The sequence below is a fragment of the Sciurus carolinensis genome, chromosome 15, assembly GCF_902686445.1.
Source record: "Sciurus carolinensis chromosome 15, mSciCar1.2, whole genome shotgun sequence".
Taxonomy (NCBI): Eukaryota; Metazoa; Chordata; class Mammalia; order Rodentia; family Sciuridae; genus Sciurus; species Sciurus carolinensis.
In genome coordinates, this window is record NC_062227.1 from 2,535,827 (window position 1) to 2,558,058 (window position 22,232).

The window sequence follows — 22,232 nt, forward strand, 5'->3', positions numbered from 1 at the left end:
CTCATCCCTATTGCTGTATAACCACTGCTGTTTCTCCTGAATGCATTCCTTGATCACTCTGTGTCTCACACCATCAACAGTTCCTCTGCTCTCACTTCCACTGGCCATTTCCACTGTGGACAAAGACCAGTTTAAATACCACTGCCTCAGAAAAGCCTTCCCAGATTGTAACAGATGAGTAACTTACTCCCTAAAGTCACCCAGTATTAAAATGTGTCCATATTTATTGAGTCACATAATCTTGAAGGTATCATGCTCTCATTTTTAGTTCAACAATTTTTATTTAAAATACTTTACAATATATTAAAACTACCATGCACAGCTCAGGCTAACCTGAATGATAGAGTTTTGTAGGAAGCATCAGAGATCCAGGATGAGAATATGAGTTTTCAAATTCCATGAAGTGACTCTAATACACTGTCCCACATGCCAGACAAAGGGCATGCTCCAACCATCCAGGTGGTGCCAACATAAATCCAAGAAACCATAGACAGAAAGGAGAAGAAATCACTTGCCTTTTCATATTTGTGAATACACTAATGGATGTAATCTTCATGATGACTCAAAGAGAATGTCAGTTTATATTCATACTTGAAAAAATAATAGCAAGAAAAATATTTCAATGATTAGAGGATAAGGGGAGGAGTCAGAGCCAAGGGAAAATAATGGCATTTTTACTAAGAGTGACAGAAGAAAGATAATCTGGGAATCAGACAGAGTAATACCCACAGTGGAAGAGTGAGCCATGATCCATGGTAGCCACAGAGAAGTTTAGGAGGGAAAATGCTTCCATACATTGAACAAAGTAAAGAACATATCTGACTTATGACTTCACAAAATATCATTTCTGAATAATATTTAAAATTAGGATTTTGTTCTACATGTACTGTCTTCTTTCAGCTATCCAAAGACCTTTTTATAAATTTATACTTTTTACATTATCATAATGTGTTTCTGCAAACTCTTTGAATAACTACAGAAACTGTAACAGGTGAAATTGTAATTAGCATAACAGTTAGATGGCCTAAAAGTTGAAAACACTGGAATGTACTTCAATATGCTTAAAGTTATCAACACAGAAAACAAATTGGAAAGTCAAAGCTACCATTGTTTTGAAGGCAATTTTGAATAATTGTTGCTCAATAAACTAGTGGGAATGAAAAAGTTTGGGTAGATGCCTTTCAGTATTTTTTTACCCTCCACCTCACCCACTGAATATTAGTGCATTTTCTCCTTGTATATAACTAGAGTCCACAATGAAATGCTGAGCATCAAAATATAATTTAAAAAGTTTGAATTTGAGCACATGATGGCTCAGATATGATTTGGTGTTGGTCACTGAGCTCTGACCAGAATAGCATTTTACCTTGTAGCTACATTTCAAATCTTGGCTTCACAGATTCATAAAGCGAAGCTTTATGGAGTCAAGCTAAAAGGTCCACATTTCTTGAACTAGTTCTGAGGGATAAATGAACTGAAAAAATATGGACCTTGAAAGGCAGAGGACATGAAGAAGCTCCTCCTGCTTTGAGGACAGGCAGTTGTGAAGAAAGGGAAAAGTGAAGCAGACATGTTTGCGTGTCTGAGCCTTGTCACACTCTTGGTCTGCTGCAGGGCACCTGCATTGTCCAGGTGAGGTTTTGACTCACAATTTAATCTTTCATGAACTTTTTCTGGGGTGATTAGTGAAATTACATGTATCTTTTGCAATCTATTTTGAAAGTAATATCATATGCTCTTCTACTGTGGTGGTGGCCTGTAAGATTAAAAAGAGGAAAAAGAAAAGATAGTTTACTACCTTTGCCCACAGTACTGTCAATGATATGTCGTCATTGTTGATTTTCCAATTACTACTGATGACACTTGACTACCTGAGACTAGCAAAACAGAAATGACCACCAAATAAGCTTTTAAATTTGAATGATCTCTTTATTGATAATTACTCAAATTATTTGCACTTAGGTACACTCAATCAGGAAAATGAAAATCACTAAATAAACTGTAATTAATACTCTTTAGAACATATACTTTACATCTGGCTCCTCTGGGTGCTGTCCCCTCTGTGGGGACATGGGGAAAGTGTGTTCACTACACCTGCAGGTTTGACCTGGGGTTGCAGGTAGGTGTTGCCTCAGGAGTTGCTTTTGTACTAGAATAAGAGACTCTCCCAAGTGATTCATCTCTGGAATTGCCCCACCTATTCTTCTGTAGTCGCTTGATACTAGGTGGTCACCTGATCCAAGGGCCCACCAACATAGGCAGAATTGGGGCATTTCAGATTCTATCTCTCAAATTCAAGAAGTGACTCAAACTCTAGCAGATGGTAATGGACCCATCATTCAGATGAAGTGAAATGATGCAGGTGCCTTGAAAGCTCTTCTCTCTGATTTTCCTAACTCCTGAAGTTTTGCATTGGAATCAATCACTGATTTCAGCATCAGAAAGAATGTTCTTTTCACTTGAAATGTTCCTAATTTCTAATAGTTTCTTCCACAAAGTATTTTTCAATGCATAATATGAATGGAAATCATTGTTATGAGTTAAAATCCTTCCAATCTTTGATGAAGGTAAGAAACTGTAAAATTGAACTTTCATTTACATATGAGAATATAGAGTGGTAGCTCTGATTGAAAGTGTGATATTAAATTAAAGCATATGTTTTCACTCCCCCACACAGGAAAACTCTGCCTTAGAATTAGGTAATCTTATTCCATGACAGCAACTGTTTGTCTAACTAAATATACTCATGTTTTTACACTCTACATCATATTTTTTATACTGAAATACATTATTTGTTAAGTGAAACCACCAATAATCTCTTCCACAATTTCCTCATGGCATTTTTCACTTCCTTGTTCCTCAACGTATAAACCAAAGGATTGAGCAAGGGAGTCAGGATTGTGTAAAACATTTCCACTTCTTTATCAAAAGAGAAGACAGATGGAGGCTGTGCATATATAAATATGCATGGGACAAATAACAAGACCACAACAGTAATGTGAGATCCACAGGTGGACAGAGCTTTCCTCCACCCTTCAGCACTGTGTGTCCTCAGGGAGAACAAGATGACACCATAGGAGACAAGCAACAGGGAGAAGTTGATGATGCAGATTAATCCACTGTTGTTGATCACCAGAAGGCCTAGGATGTGGGTGTCAGTGCAGGCCAGCTCCAGTAATGGGTACAGGTCACACATGAAATGATCAATGACATTCGGCCCACAGAAGGGCAGTTGGAAGGTAAAGAGGATCTGGATGATGGAATGCAGGAAGCCCCCTGTCCAGGACACCCCCACCAGAATATCACAGAGCCTCCAGTTCATGATGGAAGAGTAGTGCAAGGGCTTGCAAATGGCCACATAGCGGTCAAAGGGCTGTGAGGACAATCATCTCTGCCCCTGCAAGGAAGTGTTCGGCAAAAAGTTGAATCATGCATCCTTCATAAGAGATGGTTTTCCTTTCATGAATGGAGTCCATAACTGTCTTTGGTGTGATCACAGAGGAGAAGCAGGCATCCAGGAAGGACAGGATGGCCAAGAAGAAGTACATGGGGGAGCCCAGCAGTGCAGGGCTGCAGAGGATGGTCACTACAATCAGCATGTTGCCCACAATAGTTGCAATGTAGACCAACAAAAACAAAATGAATACTATCTTCTGAACAGTGGGATTCTGCTAAAGCCCCAGTAGAACAAATTCAGTTACAAAGCTTTGGTTTTTCATGATTTCTAATGAAATGGTTAAAGTAAAACTGATGATGCAAATCTGCAGTATGATAAAAAAAATATGATTAGTTTATAAATGTCACCACCAACAAGCTGCTATACACTCATGATGGTTTTGTTTGTTTTGTTTTGTGGTACCAGGAAGGAAGTCTGGGCAGCTTAACCACTGAGACACATTCTTAGCCTTTTTTGTTTTCTTTTTATTTTGAGACAGTCTCAATAGTGGCTCATGGGCTTGCTAAGTTGGTGAGGCCTGCTTTCAAGATGTGAGCCTCTCCAGCCCTGTGATTAGAGGATTATGCCCCATCCCAGGCTACTTACGACTTTTTCATTACGATCGTGACTACTGCTTCTTATTATCACTGAGAACAAAAATTAGAAGTTTGTCAAAGGTAGTTATCAGAGGTCAGATACAATTGAGGTAGGCGTAAACTATAGAATACTTCAAAATGCCAGAAATTTAATAAGGGGAAAAGAAAGCATTCACATTGTATAAAGAAAAAGAATATATATATATATATATATTTCAAGTGATTTTGATAATTTAACAGTGACTTCTAGCATAAGTGATTGGGAAACTTTCCAAAACTACACAAGGACTGTGATTTATTAACCATGTCTGTGGTGGGAATGAAAACCAGTGTGCCAACTGTTCCTGGAGACAGTCTTATCTATAAAAAGAATTAGAAAAATATGCACCTTAAGAGGCACTCAAAAATGATAACTTCTGCACCATTTTTTCTTTAAAAATGGTGAATGGGCCTTTTTCTTAGTTGGTTATTTATTTAATATTTATTGTTTTTTTTTTCCTGGTTCTCTTTGATATACATGACAGTAGAGTATATTTTGACATACACACATGGAGTCCAACTTATTCTAATTAGGATCCCATTATTGTGGTTGTACATGATGTGGAGTTTCACTGGTCATGTTTTCATATAAAAACATAGGAAAGTTATGCACTGTTCATTCTACTGCCTTTTTGTTTCCCATCCCCTGTCCCAGAAGTTCATTTGATTAGAAAAAGGGGAATGAAGTTAAGTGAATTGGCTTTTAAATGAATTAATTCATTTCTTTTTTAAAAAAGGAAGATTTGGGTAAAATATTCTGCTCTATAATAACCATGTAACAAGTAGAACTTTTATTTTTTTAAATTCATCATGTAAATATAGGAATAGAACTCCATGCAAAAAACTGATTGCTACTCCTGAGTGTTATCATGAGCACTGAGTAATGTATTCAAGGTCAAACACAGCTCAGGGCTCACTCGCTATGAGCCATTCTGTAGTTGCTATTATCTTGATTTTTTTAATGGGAAACCCAAGCTTAAAGAACTTAAGTTAAACCAAACAACAGATACTTCATATGGGATGTCACCCACAGTACCTTTGTCCCCACACACATGTCCTTTCCTCTGGATCAACAGGAAAAGGATGGGGGTTTTCCGTTTCCTGCAAGGACTTCAGTGCAGGCTGACCTTTCCAGAATTACTCTCAAAACTCATAAATCTTGAAACCTCTGATTCTTTGTTCATGTTTGAATGAGGCACTTTGATGAAGCAAATCCAACAAATGATGAGGAGTGAGAATGTATAGCCAATCCCCTAAACATGCAAACCAGCAACAACCACAGTAAGAAAGAGAAGGTTAGCAGCCAGCCACAGTCTAGAGGCTTAATCATTTGCCAATGTTTACTAAAATATGACTCACTCTGATCTAGGTATAACTCAAGGTAAGTGTTTCAAACTGATGAGACTTTCTTGTCAGGTAGAGTTGTTCATTTATAGCTTGCCTGTTCATCTCCCAGGGTTATCATGAAGGTCAAACCTGAAAGTATGGAAATGTTGCTTATGATGATGGGCCTTTACCCATTGTATTTAATATGTGCTCACTTAATGGAGCCAGCTGCCTTGCCTGGAGAAAGTTCCTCCATGATTCATATGGATAATTCCTTGAACACTTGATATCACAGTCCACAGACAGAACTTCAAGAATGATGTGTCCTCACCTGTATGCATAACCAAAATGTTTCAGTGAAGTAACTGATGTGTGTGTCTACATAAAATTTTCTGTATTTATAAGTATGTAAGTTTATTAAAAATAGATATATTGAAGTATAAGGGGTTTTATAAGAGAATAAAAAAATCATCTATGTTTTATGATTCCCATTCAGAGTAAGCAGAACAAATTAAACATTTTACAACTAAGTAGTATGCATTGTATAAATTAGTATTTGTTTGTTTTCTTTATAACCATCATTTATATTGTGTTCTCAGGTGGTTCCTGGCCAAAGTCTCTACTTTCATCTTCACAGCTGCTTAAAATAGAACATATAAAACAAACTCTGAATTTTCATTGGATCAATTAGAAACCACTTATTACAGAATAAGGAGTAACAATGCATCACCCAGCAATGTACATGTTAGCCAAGGACCAATACAGGAAAGAAAGAGAAAGGAAATGAGTGAGAACATTGTGTATATGGGTTCAAATACAGATTGTTCTGTTTGTTCTATGGCATGAATCAGGTTACTTAAAATTCTTAAAATTCTTTAAGGCTCTGGTTTTACTTTTTCTACTTATGAGTTTAATATCAATAAATAACTTTCTTGTGCAAATCAGATAAAGTCATGAAAATAAAAACACCAATGTTCATTAGCAGTGAAGAAATTTTAATTTGTTATGCACTGCAGTTTTGAAGGTGTGTTCTAGCCCCTGAATATGTTATTGTGGAGTCAGACCCACCTGAATCCATTCGTCCTTCAGATGCTTCCTTGTGAAAGAAAACCAAATGGAGTGGCAAGTTGAAACAGGGTCCCAAAGTAATCAAATAATTACAGACATGCATCCACTTGTGTTTTCTGGGAGGTCTAAGAGCAATACCACTGCATAATTAAAATGTTGAATGTAAGCACATCAATCCCTTTTTGTCCCAAATGAAAGTAATTCTCAATATTAGTGTTAAAAATCTGATGTGGAGAATATGCTGTGCCTCATGGTTATGATCACATGGTTTAGAGTCTTACATCATTAAATGCTAATTATCTTAAATAAGATTGTCTTGGATTGAATCCTGGAATATTAAAAGGACAATAGTGGCAAAAAAAGTGAAATATGAATAAAATGTGGTGTTTACTTATAAAAATTTATATATATTCATTTCATATATTGACAAGTGGGCTCACAAAAATGTAAGGTAATAAGATTAAGGGTAATTGAGAATTCTACATGAATTTTCTGTATTCATGCATCTTTTTGGCTAATCTAATATTATTTCAAATGAAAAGTTAATAGAAAAGCAGTGATCAATTTCTGGTATAAAAAACCTACAATTCAAGCCTCATTGTCTACCAGAAAAGTACCATTTAACAAAGTCCCGTGCCTCAAGTTGTCTGATCATGGAGCTGACTACAGAGGAATCTTGAATGTGGGGTTCACAGTGGAAGTCAACAGGAATATCATGATAAGTGAAATAAGCCAATCCCCAAAAAACAAAGGCTGAATGTTTACCCTGATAAGTGGAGAATTATATATAATGGGGGTGGAAGTGTGGGGAGTGAGAGAAGAATGGAGAAACTTTGGATTATGTAGAAGGAAATGGGGTGTATGAAAAATGGTGGAATGAGACAGACATCATTACCTTATTTACATGTATGATTACACAAATGATATGAATCTACATTGTATACAACCATAGAAACAAAATGATGTACCCCATTTGTGTAAAATGAACCAAAATGTAGTCTGTAAAAATTTTAAAATAAATAAATAATAGAAAAAAAGAAATACTAATATCACCTTTTTTAAGCAGCACATTCACTCCGTGAAGTATAGGACTAAATAAATCACAAGATTATCAATTTTAATAAAAATACCTTTTAAATGTAATCCTTTTAGAAGCAAATTGACAAATATTTTTAGAATCATAAATGCATTTATATTTTTTGACTAATTTTCTAAACCTAAAAATATATAATGAAAGTGAAATAACATAGGTACATTTTATAATGGAAAATGCTGCTGTTCACATAAAGCAGAATTCAATGAGAAAGATTCAATTAGAAAGATGTCTGTGTAAATCATATCATCACATTAATGTAACATGATGCTATGAATAAAACCATAATTAATGAAATATAAGGTAAAAACATTTAGCAACATTTTAAGAAAGAAATAAAACTATGACAAATCCCCCTCATATGTACTGATATTTTAATAGAGTCTTACAATCCAGAAGATAAACTACTACAGTGAGTCTTAATTTGCAATAAATACCTGGTTATTATGATGACAATTATTTATAATTAAATATAATTAGCAAACACAATAAGGACTCACCATTATCAGAACAGTACAGAAAGAGGATGTGAGGTTTGAGGACAATTCATTCGCAAATGTGGCAGTAATACCCTACCAAAGGGGGGATCTTAAATTAAAACTGTAACCTATTGTAAGCTCTCCCCTAATGGTACTACATATGCCAGACCCCTCCACCCTTTATATATTTACTGATATCAGTTTTAAATTTACATTCTCCTACAGGCATAAGTTTAATGTGTCTGTATTTGTCCTGGAACATTCTGGGGTCTTTCCTGTCTCAGTAACGATATTCTCCATTTTGATGGAGCCACATCTGAGATTGCTCATGGACCTTCCCAGCATGATCTGTGGCTACAGGACCTGTGAGGGTGGGAATCTTGAGAAGTTTGCTTCCCTTTGCAAAACTATGTACACTGACCACTGTTTTCTTCCTATTAGTTTTATCAGCACAAATATTTTTAGCACTATTCTAAAGAAGTTATATTTCTTCTTTAATTTTCAAATATGTATATATAATATTCAGACCTAAAAGAGAGATTAGTAATAAGGTTGTCATTATTACTAGTAGTAATACTTTATTAGTAATAAGGTTTAGTAATTATATATCAAGCAATAAATTTCAGATGCAGTTACATATACATACATGTGCATATCAGTCACATTTTCCTATGTTCTTCTAAATATTGTTATTGCAAATTAAAAGGGTAAAGTCCTATTTGAAAATACCCTACCTGTTATTGCTTTAAATAAACCACATTTTTCTTGTTCTTTTTGATTAGATTTTAGATTCATTTTGAAATAAATATAAAAGCATGAAATATAATTTGCTGTAATTCAGTCCCTAGTACTTCCCCTTTCCTTTCTTTCCTCCCTTCCCCATTCCTTTTCTTCTATTCTACTGATCTTTCTGCTATTTACTTTTAGATTTTTTTAACCATATTTTTAATCCAGGGTTATATTCAGCAACAAAAGATAATGTTTTCAGATTTCAGATCCTTTGATTGCCCCTCAATATTCTTCTGATATTTTTCCTAAACTTCAAAACACATATATGTATAACATATAAATTTCTAATGTGTGTGTGTGTGTGTGTGTGTATGATATGCTTATGGAATTTGAGAAAAAAAATTTCTTCATTTCCACTGGTGTGCTTCCAGATATCTCAATTGTTTGGCTCATTTTAAGACAGACAAACCACAACAGCAAGCACTACAGAAGTTCAGAGCTTAGTCACTTAGATTTTTCTGAACAATGCTGAGGCAAAAACCTAATGCTACTTATGACATCAAATGAACATACGAAAAATTCAACAGATACAGTTAAAATCTAAAGGCTCCATTCTGTGTCTTAGTCACTTTTTCTTAGGCTTAATTTTTTTCTCTGTATTTTTAAGCAGTGTGGTGTGGAAATAGTGGATAGTACATTTGATATCAACAAATTAGTGACAGTTCTGAAAGACTTATGTTTATCAGGTTAAAACATCAGTATTCTTTGTACATCATCTTAAAATACCACTTTTTGTTGTTGTTGTTGTTGGAGATTGAACCCAGGACCTTGTGCATGCTAGGCAAGCACTCTACCAACTGAACTATAGCCCCAGCTCTGAAAAGACCAATTTTAACCTAAAACATTACAATTGTGCAAATATTATCAAACAAATGACCTGTTGTCACTTATATGTTGAAGCTAAATTAGCAGCTCTCACAGAAGTAGAGAGTAGAATAATGGTTCCCAGAGGCTGGGGAAAGTGGTACAGGAAGTTGGAGGATGCTTAACTGGTGCAGTGATGCCTTAGGATAGGCAGCATAGCTTCTACTTTAGCATAACCAGGATTGAAACCAATGAATTGTGTATTTTTTAAATGCTGGCAGACATGATTTTGTATTTTACCAAGTTGAAAAAATGATAAATATTTGACATGACAGATAATGCCTATTCCCTTTATCTGATCAAATTTTTCCCATAAAAGTCATCATGTACAATAATCATGTGTCCATCAAAAAAGACAATAAAAATAATTACAATTATGAAAAGTTATACGAATTTGGAGAGATATTCCATATTCATTGGTCATAGCACTAAATGAAATGGAAATTCTCCCCCACGACAGTCACACACACAAAAAAAATCACATTTGATATGTGTTTCTAAGTGTTTGTATTTGGCTTGAAGATAAAAAGCTGAAAATGAGTCATATTTCATTAGACTGAATGTTATCAATGAACCAAATGTTCCCACCAAAAATGCTACACTCTAAGAACTGATGCTCATTGGACACTTATTCTATGTGAACTATGAATGCTGTTCACATGTATTATTCACTGTTCACTGTCTGTTCCACATGTATTATTTTATTAACTTCCAAATCCCTTGACCCTGCTAATCTTATAAACCTCATTCAACACAAGAATTCTGAGGTCAGAAAGGTCGTGCAGTTTTAACAAGTGTACAGTTCCTGACAGACTCATTCTGTGCACAGAGCTCAGCACCCCCACACTATGCATATTTTTAAGCACTGCATCACAATTTTAAATCATCCATGAAAATCCAAAACATTAAACTATAAACCTCACCATGTGTCAGTTCCTTGAAAATTCTAGTGATGGCCTTTCCTATTCTCTATGAAGAAAAGTTCACCTGTGGGTCCAAAACTGTGAGGTCTATATTCATTCTTTGCTCCACACCTAAGATAGAGAGGAACAGCATCTCTGGCAGTCAAATGGCCCCACTGTTCCTTGAGAGCAGTGTCAGGAACCAAGAAATGAAGAGAAGCAAAAGTTCCTCCTGAATTTCCAACTAGACATTAAAGAGGTTTCCATCACAGGCCATGGACATGTAGAATCCCTAATTGGTTCACCACAGGGAAAAATTATTCATCAGCACGATGTGCCAAGACATAATTTTGTGTGGTTTTTCACTTGCTAAAGTGTTTACAAAAATTTTGTCACAAGCAATTTGGTGTTTATTCTTCTGTTTTCTTGTCTTCCTGCTCTTGGGTTTCTATCTGCAGATGCTTTTATTTCCCTTCATACTCAGGAATAGAGCACTTGCTGTTTGGGAACATAATATAATGGCTCTTGCAGGATTCAGGCCAAATGATTGTGCATCTACTAAATGAAAATACAGAGTTCTGTTGATAAGCCAACCATTCACCATTCCAAATGGAAACATGTACTGCTGCAAGGAGTACTTGTTAAAGAAAATATTTCATGTAAAATATTTGAAGAGGTATACATTCCTTGAAATGTTGTTTCTCTCAAAACTGATATTATAAAACAATAATTTAAAGACAAAAACAAATTTAAAGAGGAGATTGAAGGAACTTTTCTCTTTTCATTTATTTGGAAGGTGGTTGAGCAGATGTAGTTAACGTGAAGGAACATGTCATCTAAAATGATGTTTGGGGGAAACATGGACGTAACTCTTTAAGCCCCCTCAGGAGGATTCCCACCAATAATTTTCTATTTTTGTGGTATTTAAAAATTACATCCTATCTAATTTTATGTCTACTCACAAACCACAAAAAATGCCAAGTTTAAGTGATTTGTGAGAAAGGTTTAGACACTAAAGGACCATCACATCCACAGTCTGTGAACATAATCACTGCATTCAATAATGTGAAATTTGTTGACTGTGTCCAGAGTCCTGCAGCCACACACTGCAATCAAAAGCAGGAGAGAGTGTTCAGACATTTTAAAACCATGCAAACTTCAAATAAGACAATGAAGTTCTCAACTAGATTGTAAAACACATAGATGGAACCAGACTATAGTGTGTTATCTTAGTGATTGGCATATAGTTTGAAATCACACTACCTCCTGTCAAATCACACCCTACTGCCCATTAGGTTCTGTCATTCAACCTGTTCCTTGATCTTCACCTGTAGAACATAAATGATTCTAAAAACTACCTTTAAGGGACACTAGGGAGGCTAAAAAATTCAATACGTGCAAAATATACAGAAGATGTGACAGTGCACAGTGTGCAATTGGGGCATTTACATTTATTATGACTGTTAGCAGTGGCTTTCCAAGATGTAAATTTCATGTTGAAAATATTGATTTAAATTATTCACTTACCTATAATGCAGATAACTGCTTTAAAACAAGAACTTTCTTTGCCGAGTGACATAAGTTATATTTCTACCAAAGATTGTTCTAGATTTTTCACAAAGATGAGAAGGTATGAAGGAGAGATAACAACAACAAAAACAAATTAGTCAATATAAAAAAACCAAAATGCATTAGAAGTGAATGGAATCTTGAATATTGGTATAGGCAAAAATATCAATAAAATAGGTCTTTGGTTGTGGAAAAGGCTTGTATCTAGAGATATGAAATTCAGAGGAGTGAGGACATTTGGGATGAGGAAAATGAAACCAAGATATAATGGAAATAAGAAAAAAAATTCTTTATTGGGCAAAAAGATCAATGTGAAATTCCAGATTCAATGTTATAGTCACATGCACACACAAACACAGACACACACAAATCAATAACAAAACCTGGAAACATGTTATCTGGGTAGGCCATAAAAGCAAGGTTATAAAATTTAGATAACTTTTCATCCATCAAGTATAACATTTGGAGACATAAAAACATGATAGCAGCTTCTCCAGATTAAGTCATCACCAAAGAAGAAAAGTCACTGAGAAATTTTAATTGAATTATTATTTTTTTAACCTAAGTTACATACACTTGGACTTAGATATCATCCACATGAAGAGCCTACCCTTTTTCAGATGCCAGACACTCACTGAAGACATCCATTTATCTGTTTCTTGCATTTAGTAACTTAGGGCAAAATATTCAAGCTGACTCATGGTGGTCCCCATATAATAAAGATTGGCATGAGGATTTACCAAGTAAAATACATCAGTGGCTTTGGACTTGGCAATTTGTTTCTCATTGAAGGCTTAGAAGAGTTTACTATCAAGTGTTATCTGTGGGTCTAAAAACACTAAACATCTTTCCTCAGCTTTAAGAGAATCATTTTATATTATCCAACATATAAAACAAGTTTTACACAGTATTTGTTACTCATAAATTCTCTATAGAATGTTGAATACAATTTAATGGCAGACAAACCTCTCTCACTTTGAGTGAGATACCCTTGGTTTTCATTGTAAAAATCACTGGAACTTACAAACCAAATATTCAGGCTGAGATGTCATGAACCCCAGTGTGATAAAATGGTCAGCCCTTTAATTCTTTCAGTAGATTCTCACAGGCTTTGTCTGATATGCCTATTTTAAATCTCTAGAGAAGGAGGAAATTCAGGTAATGCCAATTCTCCTCACTTTTTCCAACCATTCCCAGTTTTTTACTTCCCTTCTATCACTTGAAAAGTAAAAGAGGGCAGTTTTTACTTATAAGATCTTACAGTACATTACAAGTGCTCTGTCCAACTCAGACTAACCTGGGTGATAGAATTGTTTAGGAAGCAATCAGGATCCAGGATGAGAACCTGGTATTTCAAACTCCATGAAATGACACTCTAATAAACTACCCCATATGCCACACTAAGCCTCACACTCCAACCTTCCAGGTAGAGTCAATCAAAGCCCAAGAAACCATGAACAATTAGTATAGGAAACTTACTCACATGTTCATGAAATTTCTTGACTAATAAAAATGAATGTAAGCTTTAGGATGACTCAAATAAATCAGCATTTTATATGTATATTTGAATGAGGAAAATATTTCAATGATTAGAGGATAAAGGGAGGAGTCAGAGTCAAAGGAAAACAATGACATTTTTACTAAGAGCCACAGAAGAAAGTTAATCTGTGAATCAGATGGGGTAATATCCACAGTACAAGAGTGAGCAATGATCCAAGGAAGTTTAGGTAGGAGTAGTTTAGGAAGGAGTATTATTGCAACATAGTGAATGAAGCCAAGAATGTATTTGACTTAAGAGTTCATGAAATGTCTTTCTGAATAATTTTTAAAATTAGAATCTAGTTCTGTATGGTTTTCTTTCAGATATCCACAGACATTTTTCCAAATTCACACTTTTAACATTAACATAATGTGTTTCTGAAAACTCTTTGAATAGCTACAGAAACTGTAACAGAAACAGATGAACTTAGTATTAGTGCAACTGTTAGTTTGCCTAAAAGCTGGAAATATTGGAATGCCCTTATCATGCCAAAGGTAATATACATAGAAAAGAAAATGAAAAGCTAAAATAACAGTAATTTTGGGGAGAATTTTGATTTATTCTGTTCATCAAACCAGTGGAATGACAAATATTGGATACATACCTTTCATAGTTATTTATTCTTCTACTGAATGTTAGTGAATTTTCCCCTTGTATACAACTACAGAGTCTGCAGCAAAATATTGGCATTAAAATAGTAAAAACATGTTGGAATTTGAGTGTATGATGCATCAGACATGAATTGGTGTTGGTCAGTGCAATCTGGCCAGAAAAGTGTTTTACTTTGTAGCTTCATTTCAAATCTTGGCTTCACACAGGTACATAAAGTATTGGAGTCAATCTGGCAGGTTCACACTTCTTGAGCTAGTTCTTAGGAATAAATGATCTTAAATGACAGGACTTGGATGGCAGAGGACATGAATAAGCTACCACTGTTTTGAGGATAGGTGATGTGAAGAAAGGGAAACACATGTCTGAACCTTGTTAGATCCTTGGTCTGTTCAACACATGTGTAGTCCAGGTGATGATTTAGACTCACAATTTAATCTATCACAGACTCTTTCAGGGTGATCAATGAAGTTATATGTATCATTGGCATATCTACTATAAGAAAGAAAACTAAAATCATGTACATTTTCTAGAGTTGTGTTGGCCTGTCAGATTACAGAGAGGGAAAATAAAAGATGATTTGCCCACAACACTCAACTGGATATAATCAGTATTGATTTGTCAAAGGAAACTAATATTTTACTGTAAATAAATTTATCCCAATGACACTTGATAACCTGAGACAAACAAAACATAGAAATGACCACTGATATGTTTATTATTTGAATGATCTCTTTATTGGTAAATACTCAAATTAATTATTTGAGCTCTCATTGCTGACTCCCTTGTGGAATTGTCCTACCTGCTCTCCAAGAGCAGAGTGATGTAAGGTGGTCACCTGACCCAAGGGGACCACCAACATAGGCAGAATTGGACTAATCAGATTCTCTCAAAATTCAAGAAATAACTGAAATTCTAACAGACATTAATGAACCTATTTTGGAGATGAAGTGAAAAGATGTAGGTAACTTGAAAGCTCTCTTCTCTGATTTTACTAAATCTTGATGTTCTGAATCAGATTCACTGATACTAGTATCAGAAAACTGTATCCTGTCACATTAAATCTTATGTTTTTTTTTTCTCCTGATTTCTAGAATATTTCCCATAAGGTTTTTTCAAAGATTTATGTAAATGTATATCATTCTGATGGGTTAAATCCCTTTCATTTTTAAAAATAAATTTCACAAAGTACAAAATTGAACTATCTTGAATTTACATATAACACTATTGAGTTGTCAACTCAGAGGGAATGGTTTATTTCCAATTGAAAACATAAATTTTAACTCCCCAGCATATTAATGTCATCTCCTCAGAATTATGTGATCTGTTTCCATAGAAGAATATCTGATAGTGTTTGTCTAAATAAATACCTTTTACTCCTTACATTATGTTTCATTCTATAATATTTTATTTTCCATGAAATACCTCCACCAGTCTCTTCTACATTTTCCTCATGGCATTTTTCACTTCCTTATTCCTCAAAGTGTAAATCAAAGGATTGAGTAGGGGAGTTAGCATGGTGTAAAATATTTCTCCTTCTTTGTTAAAGGAAAAAGAAGATGAAGAAGGTTGTGCATATATAAATATGCACGGGACAAAGAGCAAAACCACCACAGTAATGTGAGACCCACAGGTGGACAGAGCTTTCCTCCGCCCTTCAGCACTGTGTGTTCTCAGAGTGAACAAGATGACACTATAGGACACAAGCAATGGAGAGAAGTTGATGATGCAGATTAAGCCACTGTTGGCGAGCACCAAAAGGCCAAAGATGTGAGTGTCAGTGCAGGCCAGCTTCATTAATGGATGCATCTCACACATGAAATGATCAATGACATTAGACCCACAAAAGGGCAGCTGGAAAATAAAGAAAACTTGTATGATGGAATGCAAGAAGCCCCCTGTCCAGGACACCCCACCAAAATGCCACAGAGCCTCCAGTTCATGATGGAAGAGTAGTGCAAGGACTTGCAAATGGCCACATAGCGGTCAAAGACCATGGCTATGAGGATAATCATCTCCGTCCCACCAAGGAAGTGTCCAGCAAAAAGTTGAATCATGCATCCTTCATAAGAGATAGTTTTCCTCTCCCAGAGGGAGTCTGCAATCAGTTTTGGTGTGAAGGCAAGGAGAAGCAGGCATCCACAAAGGACAGGACTGCCAAGAAGAAGTACATGTGTGAGCCCAGCAGGGGAGGGCTGCAGAGGATGGTCACTACAATCAGCATGTTGCACACTGTAGTCGCAATGTACACCAACAAAAACACAACAAATACTATCTTCTGTAGAGTAGGATCCTGTGAAAGCCCCACAAAGATGAATTCAGTTATGAAGCTTTGGTTTTGTATGATTTACAAGGAAAGGGTGAAACTACAGCAGGGATCATGTAAACCTGCAAGTATGATAAAAAGTTTGCTTCATGTCAGTTCAAAATATTGCAATCACCAACAAGCTGATGGCTCTCAAGAGCATTGTATTGTTATTATGAGTACTACTTATTGAGTTGTTATCTTTAAAAACACAAAATTAGATATGTTTATGGTGGTAGAAAGAGATCTGAAAAAGTAAAGATTGGAATGAACTAGGGAACACTTCAAAATGCCAGAGTTTTAATAAGGGGAAAGGTAAGCATCCACATGGGTTAAGGAAGAGTAGTTTTTATAATAATGTCATCTTGATCATTTAATAGTGACCATCAGGGTGAGTTCTTCACAACCATTCTGAAACCAAACCCAAGGTAGGAGAGGAGTACTGTGGTTTATCAACTATGTTTGTTCTGGTCATACAATAGTGTTTAATGACAGATCACCCATTATCTGGAAACAGTCTCATCTATAAAAAGAAGAAAAACATGCACTTTTAGAGGGTTGCAAAAATAATGACTACACTTCCAAATTTTCTTCAAAAATCTGAAGTGAATTGGCCTTACAATGAATTAATTCATTCTTTAAAAAAAAAAAAAGACATCATGGGTAAGTGTCCACCTCTATAATAACCACAGAGAAAGTTTAGGTTTTATTGAGTTTTTAATAATTCATCATTTAAAATAAGAATAGAAGTTCATGCAAATAATGATGCCTACTCCTGAGTGTCCCCATGATCCTTAAGTGATGCATTCAAAGCCAGCCATGGCTTAGGGCTCACTCTATAGGAGCCAGTCTTTGTTAAACATTATCATCCCAATATTACTAATGGGAACCCGAGCTAACAACCTTATGTTTAAGAAAACAATAGATGTTTGACATGGGATGTCACACAAAACCTCTCTTCCCACCCCCCAAGTCCTTTCACCTGGATCAACAGGAAAAGAATGAGGATTTTTCTTTTCAGCAAGGACTTTACTGCAGGCTGAACTTTCCAGAATTACTCTCAAAACTCATACATCTTGAAACCTCTGATTCTTTGCTCAAGTGTGAATGAGGCATCTTGATGAAGCTAATCCAACAAATGATGAGGAATGAGAATGTATGGCCAATCTGCTAAACATGCAAACCAGCAACAACCACCCAGGTAAAGAAGAGAATGTTAGCTGCCAGCCACAGTCTAGAGGCTTGGTTAATAATTTGGCAGTGCTTACTACAACATGACCCACTCTGATCAGGTATAACTCAAGATAAATGTGTCAAATTAATAAAACTTTCTTGTCGGGCAAAGTTGTTCATTTATAACTTACCTGCTCATCTCCCAGGGTTATTATGAGGGTCAAATTTGAAAGTATGGAAATGCTGCTTATGATGATGGGCCTTTACCAATTGCACTTATTATGTGCTCACTTAAAGAGGCCAGACTCCTTCCTTGCAGAAAGCTACTCTAGGAATCATCCAGATAATTAATTGAACCCTTGACATCACAATCCACATTTCCATTTTGTTCAAAGGTTATTCTTTTTTATTATTATTATTGTATACAAATGGGATACATGTTGTTTCTCTATTTGTACATGGAGTCAAGGCATACCATTTGTGTAATCATAAATTTACATAGGGCAATGATGCTTGATTCATTATTTTTTTGCCTTCCCCCCACCCCTCCCACCACTCTTTTCCCTCTATACAGTCCTTCTTTCCTCCATTCTTACCACCCTCCTTATCCCTAACCCTAAACCTAACCCTAACCCTAACGCTAACACCTCCTACCCCCCATTATATGTCCTTATCCGCTTATCACCAAGATCATTCATCCTTTAGTTTTTTGAGATTGGCTTATCTCACTTAGCATGATATTCTCCAATTTCATCCATTTGCCTGCAAATGCCATAATTTTATCATTCTTCATTGTGGAGTAATATTCCATTGTATATATATGCCACAGTTTCTTTATCCATTCATCAATTGAAGGGCATCTAGGTTGGTTCCACAATCTGGCTATGGTGAATTGAGCAGCAATGAACATTGATGTGGCTGTATCTCTGTAGTATGCTGATTTTAAGTCCTTTGGGTATAGGCCAAGGAATGTGATAGCTGGGTCAAATGGTGGTTCCATTCCAAGCTTTCTGAGGAATCTCCATACTGCTTTCCAGAGTGGCTGCACTAATTTGCAACCCCACCAGCAATGTTTGAGTGTACCTTTTTCCCCAAAGTCTCGCCAACACCTAATGTTGCTTGTGTTCTTGATAATCACCATTCTAATTGGGGTGAGATGGAATCTTAGGGTAGTTTTGATTTGCATTTCCCTTATTACTAGAGAGGTTGAACATTTTTTCATATATCTGTTAATTGCTTGTAGATCTTCTTCTGTGAAGTGTCTGTTCATTTCCTTAGCCCATTTGTTGATTAGGTTATTTGTATTCTTGGTGTAGAGTTTTTTGAGTTCTTTATAGATTCTGGAATTAGCACTCTACCTGAAGTATGAGTGGCAAAGATATTCTCCCACTCTGTAGGCTCTCTCTTCACATTACTGATAGTTTCTTTTGCTGAGTGAAAGCTTTTTAGTTTGAATCTATCCCAGTTGCTGATTCTTGCTTTTATTTCTTGTGCTATGGGAGTCCTGTTAAGGAAGTCTGATCCTAAGCCAACATGTTGAAGATTTGGACCTACATTTTCTTCTAAAAGATGCAGGGTCCCTAGTCTGATTCTGAGGTCCTTGATCCATTTTGAGTTGAGTTTTGTGCAGGGTGAGAGATAGGGGTTTAATTTCATTCTGTTGCATATGGTTTTCCAGTTTTCCCAGCACCATTTGTTGAAGAGGTTATCTTTTCTCCATTGCATATTTTTGGCCCCTTTGTCTAGTATGAGAAAATTGTATTTATTTGGGTTTGTGTCCATGTCCTCTATTCTGTACCATTGATCTACCTGTCTATTTTGGTACCAATACCATGCCGTTTTTGTTACTATTGCTTTGTAGTATAGTTGAAGATCTCGCATTGCGATACCCACTGCTTCGCTCTTTCTACTGAGAATTGCTTTAGCTATTCTGGGTTTTTTATTCTTCCAGATGAATTTCATAATTGCTTGCTCCACTTCTGTAAGGTACATCATTGTGATTTTAATTGGAATTGCATTGAATCTGTATAGCCCTTTAGGTAGTATGGCCATTTTGACAATATTAATTCTGCCTATCCAAGAACATGGGAGATCTTTCCATCTTCTAAGGTTTACTTTAATTTCTTTCTTTAGTGTTATGTAGTTCTCATTGTAGAGGTCTTTCATCTCTTTGTGAAATTGATTCCCAAGTATTTTATTTTTTTCGATGCTATTGTGAATGGGGTAGTTTTCCTAATTTCTCTTTCTGAAGATTCATCACTTATGTATAAAAATGCATTGGATTTATGAGCATTGATCTTGTAACCTGCTACTTTACTGAATTCACTTATGAGTTCTAAAAGTTTTCTGGTGGAATTTCCAGGTTACTCTAAATATGTAATCATGTCATCAGCGAGCAGGGATAGTTTGAATTCTTCTTTTCCAATTAGTATCCCTTTAATTTCTTTGGTTTGTCTAATTGCTCTGGCTAGAGTTTCAAGGACGATGTTGAATAGAAGTGGTGAAAGAGGGCATCCCTGCCTTGTTCCACTTTTTAGGGGGAATGCTTTCAGTTTTTCACCATTTAGAATGATATTGGCCATGGGCTTAGCATAGATGGCCTTTAAATGTTAAGGAATGTTCCCACTACCCCAATTTTTTCTAGTGTTTTGAGCATGAAGGGATGCTGTATTTTATGGAATGCTTATTCTGCATCTATTGAAATAATCATGTGATTCTTAACTTTAAGTCTGTCGATATGGTGAATGACATTTATTGACTTCCAGATGTTGTACCAACCTTGCATCCCTGGGATAAAACCCACTTGATTGTGGTGCACTATCTTTTTAATATATTTTTGTATACAATTTGCTAAAAATTTCTTGAGAATTTTTGCGTCGATGTTCATTAAGGATATTGGTCTGAAATTTTCTTTCCTTGATGTGTCTCTGTCTGGTTTAGGTATCATTGTGATATTGCCTTCATAGAACGAGTTTGGGAGGGTTCCCTCCTCTTCTATCTCATGGAATACTTTGAGGAGTATTGGAATGAGCTCTTCTTTAAATGTTTTTTAGTACTGAGCTGAGAACCCATCTTGTCCCGGACTTTTCTTTGTTGGTAGGCTTTTGATGACCTCTTCTATTTCATTGCTTGAAATTGATTTATTTAAGTTGTGTATATCCTCCTCGTTCAGTTTAGGTAATTCATATATCTCTAGAAACTTGTTGATGTCTTCAAGGTTTTCTGTTTTTTGGAGTATAGATTTTCAAAATAGCTTCTAATTATGTTTTGTATTTCACTCGAGTCTGTTGTGATATTTCCTTGTTCATTCCGAATTTTAGTAATTTGAGTTTTCTCCCTCTTTCTCTTTGTTAGTGTGGCTAAGGGTTTATCAATTTTGTTTATTTTTTCAAAGAACCAACTGTTTATTTTGTTAATTTTTCCGATTGTTTCTTTTGTTTTAATTTCATTGTTTTCGGCTCTGATTTTAACTATTTCCTGTCTTCTACTACTTTTGGTGTTGGTCTGCTCTTCTTTTTCTAGGGCTTTGAGCTGTAGTGTTAAGTCATTTATTTGTTGATTTCTACTTCTTTTGTTGAATGCGCCCCATGAAATAAATCTTCCTCTAAGTACTGCTTTCATAGTGTCCCAGAGATTTTGATATGATGTTGTTTTGTTCTCGTTTACTTCTAAGAATTTTTTTTATTTCCCTCCTGATGTCTTCTGTTATCCCTTCATCATATAGTAGTGTATTATTTAAACTCCAGGTATTGGAGAAGTTTCTGTTTTTTATTCTGTCATTTATTTCTAATTTCAATCCTTTATGATCTGATAGAGTACAAGGTAGTATCTCTCTCTTCTTGTATTTGCTAACAGTAGCTTTGTGGCATAAAATATGGTCTATTTTAGAGAAGGATCCATGTGCTGCTGAGAAGAAAGTGTATTCATTCTTTGTTGGATGGTATATTCTATATATGTCGGTTAAGTCTAAATTGTTGATTGTGTTATTGAGATCTATGATTTCTTTATTCAATTTTTGTTTGGAGGATCTATCCAGTGGTGAGAGGTGTGTTAAAATCGCCTAGTATTATTGTGTTTTGTTCTATTTGATTTCTGGAATTAAGAAGAATTTGTTTGATGTACATGGATGAGCCAATGTTCGGGGCATAGATATTTATGATTGTTATGTCTTGCTGATTTATGCTTCCCTTAAGCAGTATGTAATGTCTTTCTTTATCCCTTCTGACTAGTTTTGGCTTGATGTCCACATTATCTGAAATGAGGATGGATACTCCAGTGTTTTTGCTGTGTCCGTGTGCATGGTATGTTTTTCCCCATCCTTTGACCTTTAGTCTATGGGTATCTCTTTCTATGAGATGAGTCTCTTGCAGGCAGCATATTGTTGGATTTTTCTTTTTAATCCAATCTGCCAGTCTATGTCTTTTGATTGATGAGTTCAGGCCAT

General features: G+C 35.6%; 1 protein-coding gene and 1 pseudogene across 5 annotated transcripts in view; one reads left to right on the forward strand and one right to left on the reverse strand.

Annotated features, from left to right (window-relative positions):
- The window catches only part of Gnal (G protein subunit alpha L), a 484,329-nt gene that overhangs the window by 334,365 nt on the left and 127,732 nt on the right, over positions 1-22,232 (forward strand). The window lies entirely within an intron of this gene.
- Positions 2,789-3,728, reverse strand: LOC124965707 (olfactory receptor 4C15-like; annotated as a pseudogene).